The 9,015-nt window shown below is 43.0% G+C and overlaps 1 long non-coding RNA gene across 1 annotated transcript; it reads right to left on the bottom strand.

Moving 5' to 3' along the window:
* Positions 1–355: 355 nt before the first annotated feature.
* LOC138810577 (uncharacterized) lies at positions 356–8,163 on the bottom strand. Its single transcript, XR_011367173.1, has 3 exons — positions 8,050–8,163; positions 7,394–7,513; positions 356–489 (listed from the first exon to the last, which is right to left on the bottom strand). It is a non-coding gene; the product is annotated as an uncharacterized lncRNA (long non-coding RNA).
* Positions 8,164–9,015: the final 852 nt, after the last annotated feature.

The raw sequence follows: 9,015 nt of genomic DNA, 5'->3' as shown, positions 1-9,015 counted from the left end.
CAGTGTCCCCCAAGGTCTAGCAGCCTAAAGGACTGATATTGGAGATACTGGGGTGATTGTCATATTTTAGAGTTGCTCTTTTTCAATCAGGGGTCTGAACAGAGAAAAGTGAAGCTTCTAGGAGGTCATCATTTTCCCTCTATTCTACGTCTGATTGGGGTGTGTAACGTGTTGGGGGGGGTGACTAAGAGCGAGGTGTCAGGAGTCACACCCTGGGAGGGGCAGACTGAGGTCTGGACAGGGGCTCTCTCTCCCTTCAGCCCTAGAATTCAAAGAGCCCCAAGGCAAGAATCCAAAGCAAAATTACCAACACACATTTTGCTTCCCATCAAGTGAGGTTCAATTTAGACCAGGATGATGTTTCTGAAATTCCATTTAATATAAATTTTGTTTTGTATGAGCTAACAGATGAGGTCTAAAGGCTGCAGAGCTAAATGGGCTTCGCTTTATATCAGAAGTAACATGGGAAGATGACAGGCTTCCAGGATCCTAGGAGGAAGAGAATAAAGTCTATACTTAGGTATTTTTAAGGTAAAAGAAACATAATTTTGAAGTCTAGGGGCTGCTGATCTGAGCTTGTTTGTTTTGTCCCGGTCCTAGGACTTGATCTCAGGGCCTGGCCGCTGTCCCTGAGCTTTATTTGCTCAAGACTAGCACTTTATCACTTGAGCTACAGCTCCACTTCTGGCTTTTTTATAAAAAAAATTCATGGTAGTAATTGGAGATAAGTGTCTCACATATTTTCCTGCCTGAGTTGGATTCAAACTAGATCCTCAGCTCTCAACCTCCTAACTATCTAGGGTCACAGGTATGAGCCACCAGTGCCTGCCCCCTCCCATGCCTTCTTTGATAGCCTCTACAAGGCTGCCCTTTAGTTCCACCTTGACCTTGACCGTGTCCTCCAGAGTCTAACTCAGTTACCAGCTTAACCAATAATCAGTCTGAATTCTCATGGCCATGTTGGAGAACATGCTGCCAAGCTGGACATCATCTCTTGTATTACACAAATGACAAGCGTATGCACAAACACAGCCAAAATGCTGCCAATCTCTGGCAGTTGAGGAATAAAACAAGAGGAGCCTAAGAGCAGACAAGTTCCCTGTAATAGTGTCCGATGAGAAACCATTCCTCTTCCATTTGCAATCAATAATTAACAAAAGAGCCATTCCTGAAATTTTATCTTGATGGCCTCAGAATTTAGCCTGCCAGAATAAGTCATAGTAAGAATAAGTGGTCCACATCATTAACTTGCTTTGATGTCATTACCTCTGCCCTGTATGTGTTTTTTTAATGATATATCAATGGTGCATACCAAGGAAATCTGAGTTTCGCTGAGTGACAAGCATTCTGCCTCCCCAGAAACCTGAGCATTCCTCTGCCACTTCTGATTTCATTCCATGGCCACTGACATGCAGATGAGCTTGTTGCAAAAAATGGAACAAGCTTGCAGCCACTGTCACCAGAGGACTGTCAACAGACAAGACCTGAGATGTCATCAAGTCAGCTGGTTCAAACCTCTTATTATATGATGAGAAATGGGAGGAGAATGAACTATATTAAGAGGAGCATTGTCACCAGATGCTGGTGGTTCATGCCTGTGATCCCAGCTACTTAAAAGGCTGAGATCTAAGGAGAGTGGTTCAAAGCCAGACTGGGCAAGAAAGTCCATGAGACTCTTATCTCCAATTAACCACCAGAGAACCAGAAGTGGTACCGTGGCTCAGAATGGTAGAATGCTAACCTTGAGCAAAAGACCTCAGGGACAGTGGCCAGACCCTGAGTTTAAGCCCCACAATTGAGAAAAAAAACAAAAACAAAAAAGGGAGTGTGAAGCCCGAACAAAATATAACATAGCCATTTTAGCTTAGATTCTATCCTGTTAAGGCACTATAACTGAAACTCCAGGAACTGTATCAGCAACTCCCTTTGGGCCCAAATTCCAGGAACCTTTACAGTACCCTTTACGGTACCCTTTACAGTAAATTCCACAAAGTAGAGCTAAGTTCCAAATGTTCCTGCAAGATAAAGACCACTTGGTTGCAGCTCAGATCATTTCAAAGAGCATCAGCCCCAAGAACCAGCCAACCCCCAGTCCCTGGTCGGTTCCTGCACAAGTTAAACTAATCATCTTTTAGAATTATTTTATGAATTTCCCATGGTGTGATATGATTTGCTATGTGATACTATGGTGTATAGAATGCCCCAGAAATCCTGTAAAAACCCTGCTGAAGGAAGGGTCATGGCTCTCAACTCTGACCTGCTGGCGTCGGTGATCGTTTTAAATCCAGGCTGGAGCTTGTAATAAACAACTCTCATGTGCTTGCTTCATTATTGCCTATCAATTGCTTTGCTGAACTCTCTTGTGTTTTGTAGAGAGAATCATTAGAGACATTTGCTTCCGAAAATAAAATTACAGTAGCCAGAAATCCTAAGCATCCTAAGCAACAGTTTTTATCTCTCAAACTACTACCCTGCATACATACAAAATATACATCACCCTGAGTAATCGCCTTGCATTGTGAATAATTAGATATGTGACTCCATAACTGTCCAGGTCAGACAGTCCATACCAGCTGATCCTCCCTCCCAACTGAGGGAAGGGTTCTCTGCCAGTGTTCTCTGGCCAAATGCAGGGAAAAGCCTTTTATTTCTGTCCCTGCCAGCTCCAACAATTCCACACTGAAATCCCCAACCTGCTCTATGTTGGAATGCTGGCTCTCTGCAGAGGTTTAAACCCTAGGACCTCTCCCTGGCCTTCTTTCAGCCCTCAGCCCCAACCACTCATCTGGGCACCTGACTCCTGCTTCAACCCACCTGTACCCCCACCCCAACATCTCTGCTTAGCCTTGTCCTGCAGCAGCTGTTCAGCTCACTGCTGGCTCACAGCTGAAGTACAAGTGAAGAACTTTGGCTCTCACCTCCCAAGGCAAATGCCAGCCCTCTGACAATTCCCAGTAGTTTATTTCTGCTTGGTGACAAGCTGGGGGCAGATGCTGGGAATTGTGCCTGAAATGGTTCTGAATTGTGCCAGAAATGTGCTGTGTCTCAGTGGTAGAGTACCAGCCTTGAATAAAAGAAGCTCAAGGCCAGTGCCCAGGCCCTGAGTTCAAGCCCCAGGACTGGCAAAGAAAAACAAAACAAACAAAAAAAAACTGAAAATTTATGCAGTACAATGATCTTTTTTGCTAAAGGAAAACAATAGCTGCTTACAGAGCAGAAGAGCCTTTCTTTCAGAATAGTTTCTCCATGAACATGTAGGGTATATATCTCCTTTAGGATTCTGTTTTTCTATTTTCAGTATTTTTCTCTAAAATGCTCCTTAAGGGCTCACTTGAGTTTACTGCCTGGCCAATCTGGGTGATTTGGGGGCTTGAGTGATGGCATTTTATGTCCTGTCCATTCAAAAGTGACTGCCTTTCAGATAGGATTGTCAGCACATGCAGAAGCATGGTTTAATGATAAGGTCTGGCACAAAAGTGCTTAAATGTTTAAGTAGCAATGAATATTGAAACAGCCCAAGAGTGACCAAAATCCGTGCAAGATTTGGGGTTCTTGTAAACACAAGGGGGAACCATAGCCTCTAACCATGAAATCAGGCACTTCAATCATTGCCTGGGGTAGTCTGCAAATGGGGGTGCAAGTGCATGTACCCTTTGTTTTGAAATTGTATTCCATGTTTCTTAATATTGTGTTTGCGTGGAAGATTTATTTTTTTCAAATTTTAATACCCAATTATGAGTTTGTTAATATTTAAGTCAAATTAGCATACTTCCAACTTGCATACACAGCCACACAGTGTCTTCATCAGGAAGAATGAAAGGAAAACAATCTGAGACGGATATATTTGTGTGTGGGTGTGTGTGATTGTGTATGTGTATTTACAAAGGCTAGCCATATTTGTATATGTGTATTTGTGTGCACACATATGTGTATTTATGTTAATATTATGTCTATATAATATATATATGGTGTATATGTGTGTTTATATGTATTGATTGAGACATTTCTCTATTCCTTGGTCTTTATATTATTCATCTCCTGCTGCTCTTTGCCTAAGTCTGCAGACTAATGGCAAAATAAATATGAATTTTTTTTTTGGTTGGTCGTGGGACTTGAACTCTAGGCCTGGGTGCTGTCCATGAGCTCTTCAGCTCAAGGCTAGGACTCTACCATTAGAGCCACAGTGCCTCTTCCGGCCATTTCTGTTTATGTGGTGTTGAGGAATCGAACCCAGGGCCTCATGCATGTGAGGCAAGCACTCTACCACTGAGCCACCTTCCAGCCCCAAAATATGAATTTCTGTTGTAGGTTTATTTGGCCTCTTTTGCCCCCAGCTGCTAAAATAAATCTGTCAATACTGTTCATGGTCTCCGCTCCTAAAACAAAATGACCTAAAAGTAACACAGGGCAGAAAATTCTCAGCAGTGTGAGGCTGTGGGCAACCAGGTACAGGAAAATTCAGACACTTGGCTGTGGTGACTCCTGGCACTGCCATCCAGACATTAATTTGTTTGTTCCGGGACACCCAGAATTTCTCTAGGCTGCTCTATTTCCCTGTAGTGAATAATATTGTATATTTGTTGTTAGTTGGTGAGATGACTAATCTTTTTTTTCTTTTCATGTTTGTGGTGAAAGTACTGGGTTTGTAGTCAGAGTTTGGGCCTTGCTAGGCAGGCATTCTATATCTGGACCCACACCAATAGCACTTCATGCTTGCCGAGCATCTCAACTATTTGCCTGGACTGAGCTCCCCCTACTTTTGCCTCCTATGTAGCTGGGATGACAGGCGTGTGCCTAGATGATTGGTTCAGATGGGGGAGGGGATCTCACTAACTTGTTTTTTTGCCTGGGCTGGCCTAATATCTTTATCCTCCCACATTTTTACCATCTGAGTAGCTGGGATTACAGAAGGGAGCCACCACACCCATCTATGACTACCTTAATAGAAAGAAGCTGATGGAAGGCTGATAAACTCAAGTCATCTACCCACAGGACAGTCTGGGTTGCTGGGCAAGATTCACCTATGCCTAGCTTCAGTCTGCAGCATCAGAGCAGCTCCAAAAATGAAGCCACAGCTATGTTTATTAATGCTGTGTGCGTCTTGACCTTGACTGCACCCCTGGATGAAACAGCCCTCAGTGGATTCAACATCCACACTTTCTGAACCAAAATACATCACTTGATTCAAAGAGATTTGTGAATTTTGGGATATTGGGGGAAAAATGAGTGTTGATATTTGTGAAATCTCTTTAAAAAATGCCTTCCTTGTAATACTTCCAAAATTAATATACAAATTCAATGTAATTCCTATTAAAATCCCATTGACGTACATCACTGAAATACAGAAAACAGTCCAAAAATTCATATGGAACAACAAAAGACCTAGAATAGCCAAAACAATTCTAGGGAATAAAGACAACATGGGAGGGCTATCCATGCCGAACTTCAAACTCTACTACAGAGCTATAATAACAAAGACAGCATGGTACTGGCACAAAAACAGACCCGAAGACCAATGGAACAGAATAGAAGATCCAGAAATAAATCCACAGGTCTACAGCCAGCTGATATTCGACAAAGGAGCCAAAGATATACAATGGAAGAAACACAGCCTCTTCAACCACTGGTGCTGGGAAAACTGGGCAGCCACATGCAGAAAACTAAAAGTGGACCCCAGCCTATCACCATGCACCAACATCAACTCAAAATGGATTAAAGATCTTAACATTAAACCTGAATCTCTGAAACTACTGCAGGACAGAGTAGGAGAGACACTTGAACTAATAGGCGCAGGAAGGAACTTCCTGAACAGAGTCCCAGGGTCACAACAAGTTGGAGAGAGACTCGACAAATGGGACTACCTTAAAATAAAAAGCTTCTGCACAGCTAAATCTATCACAACCAAGGTAGAAAAAATATTTACCAGCAATATATCAGACACAGGGTTAAAATCCTGTATATACAGGGAACTCAAGAAACTAATCCCTCCCAAACCTAACAAACCAATTACTAAATGTTCAGTCTTCTGTGTATTGTAAGCACTTCATATGTTTTCTGAAATCATGACAGCTCTACCCAAACAAATTAAAGCCCAGGCATCAAGCTGAACACAGTAGTTCAGCCCTCCAATCCCAGCTATTTGGGAGATAGAAATCAGGGATATCATGGTTCAAAGTCAGCTTAAGCAAAAAGAAATTGACAAGTCTGCATCTCAACCAATGGCTGGGCTTGATGATTTACACCTATTATTCCCAGCTGTGGGGAAAGCACAATGGCTGGGTGCAGAGGAGCCTGCCTGTCACCTCCAGAAATGCAGGGAAGCATAAGAAGGAAGATTGCAGACCAGGTTGTCCCAGACACAAAGCAAATCCTACCTCAAAAATAAAAGGGGGCTGGGGGCCGGTGGCTCACACCTGTAATCCTAGCTATTCAGGAGGCTGAGATTTGAGGATCACAGTTCAAAGCCAGCCCGGGCAGGAAAGTCCACGAAACTCTTATCTCCAATAAACCACCAGAAAACTAAACGTGGCGCTGTAGCTCAAGTCGTGAAGTGCTGGCCTTGAGCTGGATTGTTGAGGGACAGGTCTCAGGCCCAGAGTTCAAGCCCCATGACCAACACTAAATAAATAAATCAATGAATAAAAAGCCCTGGAGGCATGTCTCAAGTGGTAGAGCAGCTGCCCTGCGAGCACAAATCCCTGAGTTTATCCTCAGTATTGAAAAACAATGAACAAACCAACAAAAAAGGGCATCAATATTTTTCATCTCTCCAGCTGAGTCCAAGGTACAGCCCAGCTTTCCAGCCAGCTATACACTCTGGTCATGGCCTTTCACCTCCCTTTAAATTCTGGTGCACAGAAGTCCCAGAAGTAATGGGCCATGAGAAGCACAGGAAATAAAGTCTCATACACTCTCTGTCCTCAGCACAATACATGCAGGAAAGAGCTCCTTCCTCTGTTGATGCATAAAAAGGAAGCCTTTCTGCAGCCCTGTCAGTCAAAGTACAGCATGACCTGCTCTCCAAAGTCCAGTTGGGTGGTGGAGGTTCGAATGCACTGAGGAGTGGCTTTTCTGTCCTGCAGGGGCCAAAGGCTGGGGCACACGTGAGTGAAAGGTCTACACTGAATATATCTGGCAGTGTGTGGCTCCTGTGGTCTCTTCTGACACGCTTTCATCTGCAAGGTGAACCTTCTCGACAAATAAGAACTTCCTCTTCCTTTTCTAAGTTTTCCAATAGTCAATATAAATGTTGGTTGGTTGACCTTGCAATTCAATTGCAGTCTGTCCAACCTAACAATTGTCAATGGAAGAAAAGAAAAGTCTGTTTGGGTTTTTAATTTTTAAAGATATCCTTTTGGAATTATTAAGAAGCTTTAAAATTTGTATGACCTACCTTGGGAGCTAAGTTTCTCACCAGTGTTTCCAGAATGCAAAGAAGTCATCCTAAAAGCTTTGGAGAGAAAATGGCTTGTAACTATTCCATGCATAAAATCCTGTGGTCCTTCAGGTGGACCTGTTGCAACAATGAGAAGTACAAAATGTCATGTCAAAACCAGCTTTACAATGTCGGTGGGGGGGGAGGGGGGTATAATTGGGTGGGGGGAGGGGGGAGGCTGGGAAGGGAGGTGAAGGGTAAACAAAGGAGGAGGCTGCAATGCTTGGTAAGAAATGTATGCATTATCCTGCCCATGTAATTGTAGCCCCTCTGTACAGTATGTTCTCAAATAAAATAAAATAATATTAAAAAAAAAATCCTGTGGTCCTGCGCAGAGTAAGACTGGGTTAAAGCAAAGTCAGGTATATAGTAATAATTTTTCCTGTTAGTTGTTTTACCAACTTGGTATCAGAAGCCTTATGATACTGAAAGGCTGTCTAATGGTCTTGAAGAAAAGTCCACAGACACAGAGGGAGAGGCAAAGCAGCAAAGATTTATTAAAGAAAAAGATAAGCAGAGCTCTTGCTGGACAGGCAGGGTCCTCAAGGGAAGGCAGGGCTTGAGGTGCATTGTATTGGTGTTAAGCTGTTCTAGTACAGAGCTACATGACTCACTGAAAGACCCCAGACTCACTGGGATGCTTTCTTCTACGGGAGGGTACCCCACGAACCAAGACTCCAAACCAGCAGATGCAACAAGCAAGAGGATTTTATTAGGCGTTTGCGCAAACGGGCTCCCTGTCCAAGGCAGACTGGAAGCCCGGAGCAGCGGTTTACAGGCCCTTTTAAAGACAAAAACCACAGGATTAGCATAAGACCCCAGGCTCCCCAGGATTGGCTCAGCTTAAAAATTATCATATACTCCAGCAATCATTTTTGTAACACTTGTTTGTTGAAAACTGGTTGGTTCCCTAGGGGAGGCTTCTCTGGGGGGGAGTCCACGTAGTTATAGGCTCGCGATTGGTTGACATTTGACCTAGTTTGCTGGGCTGGCCAGATGGTCCTTGTCTTGAGCCCCCTGCCGTGAGTTTTTACACAGGAATTCAGGAGAACATATGCTTTTGTTTTTTATCTATGTTTGCAGACCTTGTCCCTGGGCCTGCATCTGGACTTTGTAACTTTTTAACTTATTTCTGGGAAGGGAAGAGTCAGTGTTAGCACAAGCAGGTTTACAGAAGCAGAATTAGCAGTTAGCATATTGTAAAATGGACATAGCCCCAATTTCAATCTTTCATTCCCTCCTCTTGTCTTTGGACTAATTTTAATCTTAAAATTTAGGGTGTCTCTATATTATCTTGTGTGGTGTCAGTTGTTCTCAATGCTTGGTATTTGGATCTCAGAACTAATAGACGGACTGAGCTGATCTTTTTTTTTTTTTTTTTTTTACAAGTCTGTTGAGTATACAAGGTCCGATTGTAACAAAAGTAACAGTACCAGGGCCCTTACATTTTTTTTCCACCAGTCCTGACTCCGTGTATCACAGTTAACTTAATTTTATACCAGCTGCACTTGTAAGCTCCAATTTTAAGACATACTCATACCATCTGTGACATACTTAAACTTTCTGAGGTTTGTCTTAAA

The sequence above is a fragment of the Dipodomys merriami genome, unplaced genomic scaffold, assembly GCF_024711535.1.
Source record: "Dipodomys merriami isolate MVZ:Mamm:240054 unplaced genomic scaffold, mDipMer1.0.p SCAF_104, whole genome shotgun sequence".
NCBI lineage: Eukaryota > Metazoa > Chordata > Mammalia > Rodentia > Heteromyidae > Dipodomys > Dipodomys merriami.
Note: the sequence above shows the minus strand (reverse complement) of the source record. Positions and strands in the feature narration are given on the sequence as shown.